At 32.9% G+C, this 12,568-nt stretch overlaps 1 protein-coding gene across 4 annotated transcripts in view; it reads left to right on the plus strand.

The window, feature by feature from the left end:
* Positions 1-12,568, plus strand: part of LOC143360924 (uncharacterized) — a 333,702-nt gene that overhangs the window by 132,954 nt on the left and 188,180 nt on the right. For all 4 annotated transcript variants that reach the window (XR_013083372.1, XM_076800123.1, XM_076800125.1 and 1 more), the window contains exon 3: positions 10,108-10,205. The gene's annotated coding sequence lies outside the window, so the exon portion shown is untranslated. The remainder of the gene's footprint in view (positions 1-10,107; positions 10,206-12,568) is intronic.

Raw genomic sequence — 12,568 nt, forward strand, 5'->3', positions numbered from 1 at the left:
TATTGCTCCGAACGTTCAGCCGTGTCGCATAGTGGTAACAGATAATTGAAACTCTGAACGAGTTTTTTTCGAAATGAAGTTTTTAGAATCGGTACCAGAAATATCTGAAAAACTACTGGATCAATTTGAATAAAATTGTTCAGTAACATCCGACCATTATTTAATTCTTAACAAGGCGGATTGTTTATTCGTATGCTCTCATTTTTCCACGTACAGAGTAAGCTGAAAATGTAGATAAAAATTACATGTTTCAGTCCAAATAGATGTGATTTTTTGTGTCAGGGTTTCAGGTAGGGAGGCAGAATGACAGTAATGACGAGTATGCAGTGCTTCTCGTGGACTATACATATTATGTATGTGTCTATACAGGGTGTCTCAAAAATGTATTTCCTTGAAAAGGCAGATTCCTAAGGTCATTTGAAATCACTTTTTCTTTTCAGGAAATGTTCTCCGCTGCTTCATTCAGGAGTTATTAACGAAAAACACGGACCAATCAGAGCGCGGCTACAGCAGACGAATTACAGCTCGGCCAATGCCAACGCCGAGCCAGAATCCGTCTACTGCAACCGTGCTCTGATTGGTCCGCGTTTTTCGTTAATAATTCGTTAACAAAGCCGCGGAGAATATTTTCGCAAAGGGAAAAGTTACTTCAAATGAGCTCAGAAATCGCCCTCTTCAAGGAAGTACAACACTTTTGGGACACCCTATATGTATACACGTAGTTGAACGTAGAACCTAGGTTTCCGGAGGCTGCGCATAAAGGCGGGCCAATGTAAACCGCAATCTTCATTTGTTGCTCGAAGGCTTGAGGCCAGCTGGCTGTGGGTTCCGAAGCTTTGTTCAGTGTTTTCTTTGGCACGGAACGGTATCGTGTTTGCGCGCGTAGCACGCAATCCGGAAAGGTCAGCACCCATACACGCCCCTTGCTATTAACGATTCGTATCGTGTTCACGCGCGAATTTTCATCGATACTCGCCCCAGGATCGTGTGACTGTTACCCCTCACGCTAATAACCCGGTGTTACGGAAGTGGCTGTGCTTCCCACCGTCTTTGCTGCTACCACTGGCCTAATCACTATGTCACGAAAAAGTATTCTTGAGCACACATCGGTCACGTGTCACGTTTCGATACGAGTACGTTACTTTAACTAACTTATTACTCTAACTTTTCTTAATGTTGTTCAATAATTAAGATATATACCTGCAGTCGTATTTAATTCACGAAATGGATTACAAATCTCTACATTTCAATCGATTTCATTAATGCATGTGGTCGCGACTTATTTAAATATTCATTAAACAACGACCTGGAATAAAATACCTCTTTAACCTCGATGCTTTGTTTATTTGACGCATACACACACTCATATTTTTTCTGTAAACTGTGTCACAAAATGAAATGATATTAACTAAATATGATGATGTGTCACTGTCACTACATCAATACACAGGATGTTCCAAAAACGTTGTGCTTCCATGAAAGGACTGATTCCTGAGGTGATTTGAACACTTTCCTTTACGAAAATGTTCTCCGCGCCTTTGTTGAAAAGTTATCAACAAAATAAACACGGACCAATCAGAGCGCGGCTACAGCGGACATTAGCGTTGGCATTGGCCGAGCCGGAACCATTTTCACGCCGAGAACATTTTCGCAGAGGAAAAAGTTAATTCAAATGACCTCAGAAATCAAAACGCCCTGTATACAAAACGATTACCTAAAATTAACACGTTCACTACCACAATGTTTCTCTACCTACCTTGACTGTGAAAATGTTTCGTTAAATGCAATCAACCACTTTTACGCAGCATTCGATACACAATCGAGGTAGATTATTCCATTTGGAGAAATCAAGGTGACCTTGAAATCTTCGTAACGCTTTCACCCATATAAAAGACGGATTGTATGTACATATATATCATTTTTGCATAGTATTACAAATAACGGAAATATTCAAAGGTGGTCAAAGTTATTGGTCTGTCGGAGAACTTTATGGCACCCATAAACTCTCGGCCAAGTCGAGAACACTGTCAAGCCCAATAGGTACCCTCATCCGCAATAAGTCGAAAGTCGCCCCGATCCATCATCTTATATCGAAAGAAAACTGTAGTCTACGGAGTAGCATATATGTACGCGAACTCGACGAATCTTCAATATCAATTTACTTGAAAACGAAAACTTAAATAAAAAAAATTTTTACTTTTGCTCGACTTATTTTTTCACGCAGATTTCTTTAAGCTTGCACCACCAGATGGGTGACACCCTGTATAATCGTAAGAATGGTTCAACGAAGATTAAATGTACTTCAGCAAAATGGGCGCGTTGCCAGAAGGAAACTGTCCATATTAGAAAAGCATCGTCGAGCTAAAATCACTTTCTGAAGAATGAAAATTGAATCGTTCTAAATTTGGTGGAAATGTGTATGTAAGACGTCGCAGAGTAGGCCAGAATCGCAAAAAGGTAGACCATGCCCATTTGGTTCATGTCTCTGTTAATAATTTATTACTAATTAGGAGCAAAATGGTTTTGGGGGTTTTTGGGGTCCGTAGAATATAATTCTGGCACTACTTCTTTGCTAGAATGAGAAATTGTCTTTATAAAACTACCCTCATAGAAGGTTTTCCAATTGAAGAAATTGAAACTATTCTAGTTTATTTCGAACTTGATTTTACGCAATTAATGTCGTATGGATTAATGTCGTAAATTTTCATTTAAGTGATTATTTAAATAAAAAATTATTTGTTATTTAAAAGTTTAAATACCAGACAAAAATAATTACTTATTATTTATATAGATCTAAATAAATAATTTAAATAATACATTTATTTCTTATTTATAAATACAATGTCGATTGTTACTTATTAATTATCATTTAATTGCTTATTATTTATTATTAATTACTTATTATTTATTATTTATTCGGAAAGTCATAGTCGGAAAATAAGGGTCTTCAATCGCTCTAAGCGATATCGTTGAGTTCACGAAGAGAGACGCAAGTTCTTCATTCAGTTCTTCTTGTTTTTGTTGACGTTAACGTTTGTTGATATAGACTGTAGACGAACTCAGACCCCTACTCTATGAATTCGGAATTCGTGCACCACTACGCCAAATAGTTTATTATTTGTCTTTCTCTAAAATCCAAATAAGAAATAACATTTTATTTGCAAATAAAGTATTAATTTAATTTGTCATTTGTTATTTATTATTTAAAACAAAATTTGCCCAACTTTGTATGGGTAGACTGCAGATCTTTATGCAAAATAAAACTTATCTGCATCAATTGGAAGAAGCCACAGATTTGGGAAAATTATATTTGAAATGAAAGTATTAAACAACTGTTTGAAATAATTTACCGTTTCACACCGTTATATTCAATACTGTTATTTGAAAAAGGGAAAGGGAAGAGTTGTTAAAAATAACGTCCTTGACTACACATGTCAAGGATAAGGTTATTGGAGATGGGTCCTTTAAAAGTAGTATTTACCAAAAATTATTATATGTGTAAAGAAACTTGTTTGTGACAGTAAGGTGTTTTATTATATAGTGAAGGTGATTAAAGAGAATATCAAAATTTGTAATTACTTTTACTCTATTGTGTCGGAAGCCCTTAAAGAAAGTATAGATATAAAAAGATTTTCATTAAACTTTATCTAGACTAGAGATTATCGTTAATTATTTAGATCCATAACTACATTCATGGACAACTTCATGATACATTCAGGAAGGAGCAATTAGCGATGACCTACTCCCTCGCAATCAAGCAATATGTAGAAAGTTTTATTGTTCGCAATTAAATTGTTGAAAGTCGACAGGAGGAAAAACGAGGTTTGGACACGCAGCGTTGAATTTTATCCGACATGATAAATATCACAAAAAAATACATATATTACGAAATAAACCTTATCTAAAGTTCCCATTGGAATCACTATACTAATCTTAATACATTAGCGAGTTGATTAAATCGTTCATTCATAAGAAAAGTGACATAAGTCAAAAAGAAGAAATTTTACAGAAGAGCCATTTAAAAATTACCTAAAATTGCCAATTTTTTTTTTTATTGTATATAACCAACTTGGAAATGTAAAATAATTTGGTATTAGTTAGATACTGGGTTAATTGTCATGTACATTAGTTATAAAATACACCACAACATTTATATATATTATTATTATAATGTTTTTTATAAATATATTTTGAGTTATGTCGTTTTTCCTGCGAATAATTGTTGAAAGGTTGAACTAGAGTTGTGATGTTTTTACTGTGAAAAGTTAGAGTGACTTTAAAGCTAGTGAACCAATAAAAATGATTTTAAACATTTTTTAGTTGTGTCACTTTTCTTATGAATGAACGAAATATTAGTAATTTATAAAGAATATTTCAATGAGCCCTTGCTCTACAACATCGAGTCAGACTGATGATGAAGATTTCGAACAGGATCTACTAAATATTATACTTATGTTATTAATTGTTACGATTCTTGTAATAAATAAATTCTTTGCATTTATAATATATTTTAATAGTAGGTACTCAGTCTTAGTTTGGGATCAAGTCTTGATCTGGCGACTATGAGTGTTACTAACCTAGTTGCTAATGTCAACTCGTGACATTAATTTCCTTTATCGAAATAAAATTCTATTTTGTTGCTGCCGACACGCATATAATCATTGAAGAACACATGGGCATACAATAAATATAAACTTCCTTCTTCTTCTAAGAAATGATGAACAACAAAAAAGTTTTTATAACCGCAACCGTAAAATAAAGACTAGTGCATGGGGTTAATTACTTTATATGTAAAATTTCGTTTGTTGTACCATTTTAATATTATTAAGAATATTATAAATAATATGAAATATTAAGTAATTCAAGTGCGACATTATGAAATACGAGTTATTTGCATGACTTTATAGTTATTACAGTTACATCTTTCTCTTAATATTATATAATTAAGTTATTTATTATAACGAAGAAACCGATACGTATTTAACAAAACGATTTCACATATTTATTCACATTCATATACCTTCTAATGTTTAATTAAACTGCTTTTATGAAACATTACATTATTACATATGTCCCATTCACTAAAATTAATTTTGTAATTTGGATATTTAAAATGATTTTGTGTTTACTTCGAATTAAGCATTTTTCATCGTTATTTACAGATCATTTATCTATCTGGGAATTGTATGATATATTGTACCGCGTTTTATACGACTCTGAAATTATTGAAGTTTTTCCAATCTAAACGGTTTCGTGGTAACCGAAAAAAGCGGGAATCTGTTGGTGTCATATCTGGAAAATATGGTGCACGAGGAATAAATTTCCATTGCAGTTTCATATTTCCAATAGTACCGCTCCGCGTAGCTTCTGGTTGTGGCGACAGACAACACACTCTTTCGATTTATAAGGTCTTTCAAATCGTTATTGCTACGCTGTTTTCAATTGTTGCTACAGTATAAATCAGCCTTGATAATTTCCACATCGAATTAAATAACTCATCGACAAACTGTTCATACGAAAAAAGTGGCGGACAAAACTTCTATAGAATTTTAATACTTTGAAGATTGCACATTGTACTGTAAAATTTATTATCGCTAACACAGTTTGAAAATACAGTCTCTACTCGATAAATGTCCCAAACATCCAGTCTATAATTGTCCCAGAACTATCCCCGCTATCACGCGGTACATCCCGTGCGGGGCTATGAAGCTCGAGAGGCCTCGGTTGCCGATCAGTATAAACATAATATGGGTCGGGTATATCGGTGAGAACCACTACTAATCCAATAACAAAACTTCTTTATTTTTAATTATTTTTTTATCGGACTTTCGCCAACATAGTCGTGGAATTTTTCTAATGAAAATGATACTAAATATAATTCCGATGTTATTTTCTTGTGTAATCAACGATAAAAGTTACTTCCCATTACAATCATATTAACGGAAAATTAGTGTGAATATGATCCGAATTATATCGTGTTTGGTACCATTTTAATCTTGGTTTACACTTCTCAGCGACCAAAGCCCTCGAGCGTTGCTGTCCTTTTCTACGTCCGGCAGTGGATCAAAGAATAGTATCTTCTAGCCGATAATTGTCCCTGGCTGGATCCATGTTTTGGACAATTATCGAGTAGACACTGTATTTCTAAGTATACACTTACTTACTCGTTACTTGAAATCTAACACAATTATATTTACTTTAATTGTAAACTGCAATATCTATTTAACCCTTAAATGGACCTTCAAAATGTAGGTACTCTAAAAATGCAATGCTTCAATGAGATAGTAAAATTTCATCTATATCCACAAATAATTATACATTAAATAAATACATTATACATTAAATTAAATAAGTTTGAGTGGGGCTCTATCGGCCCCAATTAAGGGTTAATTTTATTATAGAGTAATATTTTTGCTTAAACATAGGATAATGAAAATTTTAATGTGGGAATAATGAAATTATGTTCGTGTGATATCGACCGAGAATTCTGTTAAGAGAACTCGGGTGTATGTGACACCATTTGCTACAGCGTTAATTATATGATCTCGTATAACATGCTCATTACTAAAACTGTCATAGAAAGTAATACTGTGGAACAATATATGTGTAAACGTACTATTTGGCTTAGTAATAAAGTTGTTTATACTGAATATTTTGGGTAAATTCGAGTAAATCTGTGATGATGCTCGAATTTTTCTGTTAAATGATATTATTTATTTCATTTTAAAATAAATAAGATTTAAGAATTGAGATTTACTTTTATGAACTACAATACTATACTTACTTTTGCATGATCCGGGAAAATTACTTTTTCTTAGGATATGAAGCCGTATATCATTTGTCTATAACTTTGAAACTAATTTAATATCTGATAAACTTGCTTTATCGGTAAAGTCGAACATGATCAAAACTTCGAAACTAACAGGAACCTAACAATATTCTGAGGCACAAATCATCGATGACATTGATGCGCTCCGTACTTTTATACGCATCTTAGCTTATGAATGGACAGCGGATTTTTTATGCAAAATAAAAATTTCCTACCTGAATTACAACAAACTGCAGTGAAATAAAAATCTATTTTTTTCGTAGTATGTTTGACAACTTGAAAATAATATAACATTATTATTATATTTTTCTAATAATTTACTGTTTTAAATTCCACCTACTCGTTTTGAAACAGATCTTTCCTATATACACTTTTTCAATAAGATCTATAATCCTGGACTTATTTTGAAATGTATGTAGTGACGTCCCATTCATCCTGTACATTTTGCACAAGACGCGTATCCACATTTTTTATAAAATACGGTTGAATTTTTCATAGACTTTACGATGTGAATTTACAAACGCCAAATATTTTTCAGTAATCTACGAATGACAATTATTACTAAATTGTCTATTTAAAAAAAATTCAACTACATCGTTTAAATACTTTTAATTAAATACAAAGAACCTCCTGTTTTATTATTCTCACTTGTCGATTCATTTTGTGATATAAAATTCATCATAGCGTTCTCATTCATTTATCGCTGAAAATGTTTAGCTTTAATAATCATAATAATAATATTAGTTGGCTACTAGTCAGGAACCCGTTTTTAATATCATTTTTCTGACACGTCAGGTTCAGCTCGCATAGAAATTATTCAAGATCTATTTTTAATACATTTTATAGACTTTGTGTTGTTAAAATTTAAAATTCTTACATGAGATTTCAATATCAAGTGCATCAAATGCTTTCTACTCATATTACTTTTTAGATAGTCTCAGTATTTGTGAAATAGTTACAATTTGTTTTATTAATCATTAATTAGCTAGGTAGCTATCATTAAGTAGCTTAGTTTTATTAGTATTCTTTGTGCGACTGCGAAATGTATATAAAAAACTATTTATACTTCATAGACTCGTATGGTAAATTGAACTTATTTATTTCAACTTTGATGTTACTTTCAAAATGTCATTAACAAGTAACAAGTTTTTTTACATTACACTACTTGCAAGAACAATAAATTTCACATAAAGTTTTAATGATCAGATTCGTCAAAATAATAGAATCTAGATAGTTTTTCTACTTATCGTGGTTGTAAAAATTCCTTCATGGGAAATTGCAGAATGAGTTTATTCATAAAGCAATATATACAGTCTTTTCTCGATATATGTCTCAAATATCTAGCTGACAAAAGTCCCAGAACTATCCCCATTGTCGCAGGGTATACCCCGTGAGGGGTCTAGAAGCTCAAGAGACCTCGGTTGGTAAGGAGTGTAACATAATATGGGTCGGGTATGTCGGTGTAAGACCAAGAGACCACTACTAATCCAATAACAAAAATTCTTTATTTTTTATTTTATTTTTTTTTTTTTTGAGACTTTCACCAACATATTCGTGACGTTTTTGAAATGAAAATGATATCAAATATGATATAATTCCGTTGATATTGTATGGAATATGGTTGTATGGGAAAGAAAGAGACGCGGAGAGTCGCAGCCATTTGCACAGTTCAAAGGCCCGCGTGAGCTCAGGCCTTTAAATAAAAAATTGAACTTTTGTATCATTACTTATTTTTTTATGACACTTTCTTAAATATATTCGTGGCATTTTTCGAAATAAAATGTTACCAAACACGATATAATTCGGATCACATTTACAATAATTTTACATTAATATAATTATAATGGGAAGCAACTTTTATCGTTCGTTACACAAGTAAATATCATCGAAATTATATCATATTTCATATCAGTTTCATTAGAAAAATGCTACGTATATGTTGGTGAAAGTCCTATAAAAAATAATGAAAAATAAAGAAGTTTTGTTATTGGATTAGTAGTGGTCTCTTGGCCTCACACCGATATGCCCGACCTATATTATGTTACACTCCTCGGCGACCGAGACTACTCGAGCTTCGCTGTCCTTTTCTACCTTCGGCGTGGATCAAAGAATAGTATCTCCTGGACGATATATGTCCCTGAGTAGACCTGTGTTGTGGACATACATCGAGAAAGGACTGTACCTTTTAAGTTAAACTACAGGTATGTAATACATATTTAAAGAAAATGTGCAACATTTTATTTTATTACAATATTGAACTCAGACGTTTGAATTTTAATTATTGTTAAATTTTCACAAATTTCAATATTCTTTAGATGTAATATGCTTTCTGTAATTGAACACAACATAATATACTTTTTATGTGAGAACAATATGTGTTACTATATAGCGCGCATGTGTCCAATAAAATCAATAATAATACATTTTCCTGTGTACATTGCGTGTGTAAATAAATGCAGTATTCAAAATTGCAAAATTTGAAACCAATAAAAAGGTCTTTATCAATCGCGTACATATATTTCAACGAGATTAAACGAAACGTGTGATTCACTGTGTTGGCTACCCGTGAAATATTAATTTTGTAACGAGGCACGGCAGTTATCCCATTAAAATTACACAACGTGCGCCGGATTAATTGCAATGCGTGCGGTAGCCTGCGAATTTCGCCCGGCCGCTGCAATTTCATTATGCTTCCGTAAATGTGAAACGCAACAGGAAATTCGCGTCAAACGACACGTGAATCGCAGAATTAATCCTCGACGACTGATCACAGATAAAGTTTTATTCGTTGTTACTTGGAAATAATTCAAAATCTAATGATATTAATCTATTTATTGATACATAAATAGTGGAATATATTTATTGTTAATTACAATTATAATCGTTGCAAAGTAAAATTCTATTTTCCATTATTTCTGTTTCCTATTCTTAAGATTATACTTTCTTCTTCTATTCATATACTCCAAAGGAATTGAAAAATAAATTTTTTTAAGATTATATTTTCTTCTTCTATTCATATAAAAATCTTTGATACTATGTTGCGTAAAGGATTTTAACTTAGTAAACAGATATTTATTTAATGTATATTATTAACAAAATATTGGAATTTCCATGACGTATCCTTCACCTTAATTAATATTTATGAATGAGAACTTCAAAACATATTTCGTTTAATTGTTAATAATGCTCGAAGGTTCATCCAATGTGATATCTGTATTCATTAGTATGACATATATGCACAATCGTTTTATTTCTCATGAATTCTATTTTTGCCACAGATTACCACTGGGATGAAATTGTTCCTACATTATCTGCATGGCGAGGTGCAAATACGATGTGCCTCCTGAAGGTCCTTCGGGATGATTTTGCTATAACTGTAAGTATTAGTTTATGTAAGCTTAACCGTTTGTATGGCTAAATACTTGTGATTCTTGAAACACACAAAAATGACTGTTCATCAAATATTACTAATAAAAGACTAAGGAAAATTAATTGACATAATCTATCACTATAGAATATCACTTTTAAAAATGATTTAACAACGCAATTAACCCATATTACTACACTCCTCAAAAAAATTAAAGGCTCACCTCTATGAACCCGAGAAATTTCATCAATTTCAAGAGATCACAACTCCAACAAAAATTGTTATATCGATATCGTTAAAAAATCATTTGATAGCTTGAAGTCTCTACTTTCAGATGCTTTTTCAAATTCTCAGCTACGTTGTTTTTCAACACAGTTGTAACGTTGTAAAGAAGACTTTGACAGTTACAAAAAATGTTGTTCAACTTCCAGACGTCACATGGGAAGAGATAATTTGTTTTTATAAATCCCGATACCATCAAAGCGCCTGCTTTCCTGTGCAAAAACCTAGTTGTCGAACATAGTGCGATTTTTTTGTTCGAGTTATGCAACATTGAAGCAAAAATGGTCTTTTTGACTTGAACTGGCTCTAGAAAGCGAAAAAATCATCGTAGAATCTTGTGCAAAAAAGCAATAGAAAGTGCATTTCTTCCTCATGAAGGCACTTCTTTCGTTGTTTTTTTAATTTCCATTTTTCATTGAACTCGGCGAGAAATGATCGCAACACCAACACCTTAAGGTCAGATTATAGCTGAGATTCTGCAGATTCGATTGAGCACCTGATAAATCCGCTGCGATAATTGAAGAGCTCAGGGCAACAAACGGTCAGCTAGATTTCGACGTGACTATAAAAGGACAAATTTTTTTGATAGTTTGGTGCAACAAACGGTCATATCATGAGACGTTTGTGACTGTTTAGAAAATCTAAGTGGGCGGTCATGTCTAAATCGAGCTGACCGTTTGTTGAACCAAGAGTTGGGCATTATTTCGATAAAAAATTATTTAAATAACGATTCGAATAAAAGATACTTTATCTTTATTCGTTATTCCAAGGTTCGAATAAAAAAAGTATCTTTATTAGACGAGTATCGAATAAATAATTTTATTCAACAAAAATTTATCCGACGAATAAAGATAATTTTTTTTTATTCGAAGCGGATTTATTCGAACTTCGAACAATTTTTTCATCTTTTATCTTTATCTTTATTCGAAAACTTCGAATAACTTTCGCCAACTCGAATAAACGACTACCGAGGGTCGAGCCCCGAAGACCCAGAGCCATAACCTGCAGGCCAGAGAATCTCAGACCAGGGTCAGGTATATCGGAGTGAAGCAACTACTAATCCAATTACAAAATTTCTTTATTTTTCATTATTTTGGTAGGGCTTGGGAAAACGCCCCCCTTTCTTTCGGCACATGGCCTACGCCACTCTATTCGTTTTGACATGCTGAACGCAAAATGTGCGTGTCATTTTTGGCGCAAATAAATGGTTTTCGAGATATTCGCGAAAAACAGCTACTACTACATGAATCCTGCGTATACCTATGCGTCTGTGACGGCGCGCCGCGACGTGTATGCAGCATAGGCCCCCTTCTTTTCTGTTCCTCAACGCAAAGTGGTCTGAGTTCAAGATTTTGAAAAACTTTTTTACTATACAGTAACAAAACACTTCAAACCTTCAAAATCCAAAATATTATTCATTTCAGATAATTGTGGAATCGAGGGTAACGTTTTGAATACAAATTTCTGAAATTCAAAGTGAAACTAATTATTCTAAGAACTCATTATAGAACATGATATAACAGGTTTGAATGAATGTTTTATATACAGGGTGAGTCACCTAACGTTTGCACCTCAAATATCTTTGTTGTTTCTAAAGATACGTAAAATATGGTAAGGACAAAGTTGAATGGTACAATGGGGCTGACACGATGCCATAACAAAATTTTGTTTTTATGTCATTTTTTTAGAGATATCAAGGTCACCTTGACTTTTTTAAATGTAACCACCCTTTTTTAAACACCTGCAATGATAGTCCCTTTCATTAGGAATTCAGTGACAATAATTATTCCAAGGTCATTCAAGGTCACAGACAGAGAAAACGTATAAGATTTAGAATATGAAAGCAGAATACGTTTATCACGGTTGAGACTTGTAGTAAATAGTAAACATAGTATGGTCGTAGTTAAAGTAAACATACTAAGGTCCTTCAATGTTATTGTTATTAGCATTCTTATTTACTATCAGTATGTTTCCAAACGCGACTCCGCTATGTCTTATTCAATGACTGAAAAGTGTGATATGATCACGATTTACTGTGAAAGTAGACAAAATGCAGTGCAGGCCCAATTGCTTTCTGAAGAAAGGTACCC

Source organism: Halictus rubicundus, chromosome 14 (assembly GCF_050948215.1).
Source record: "Halictus rubicundus isolate RS-2024b chromosome 14, iyHalRubi1_principal, whole genome shotgun sequence".
NCBI classification, from domain to species: Eukaryota; Metazoa; Arthropoda; class Insecta; order Hymenoptera; family Halictidae; genus Halictus; species Halictus rubicundus.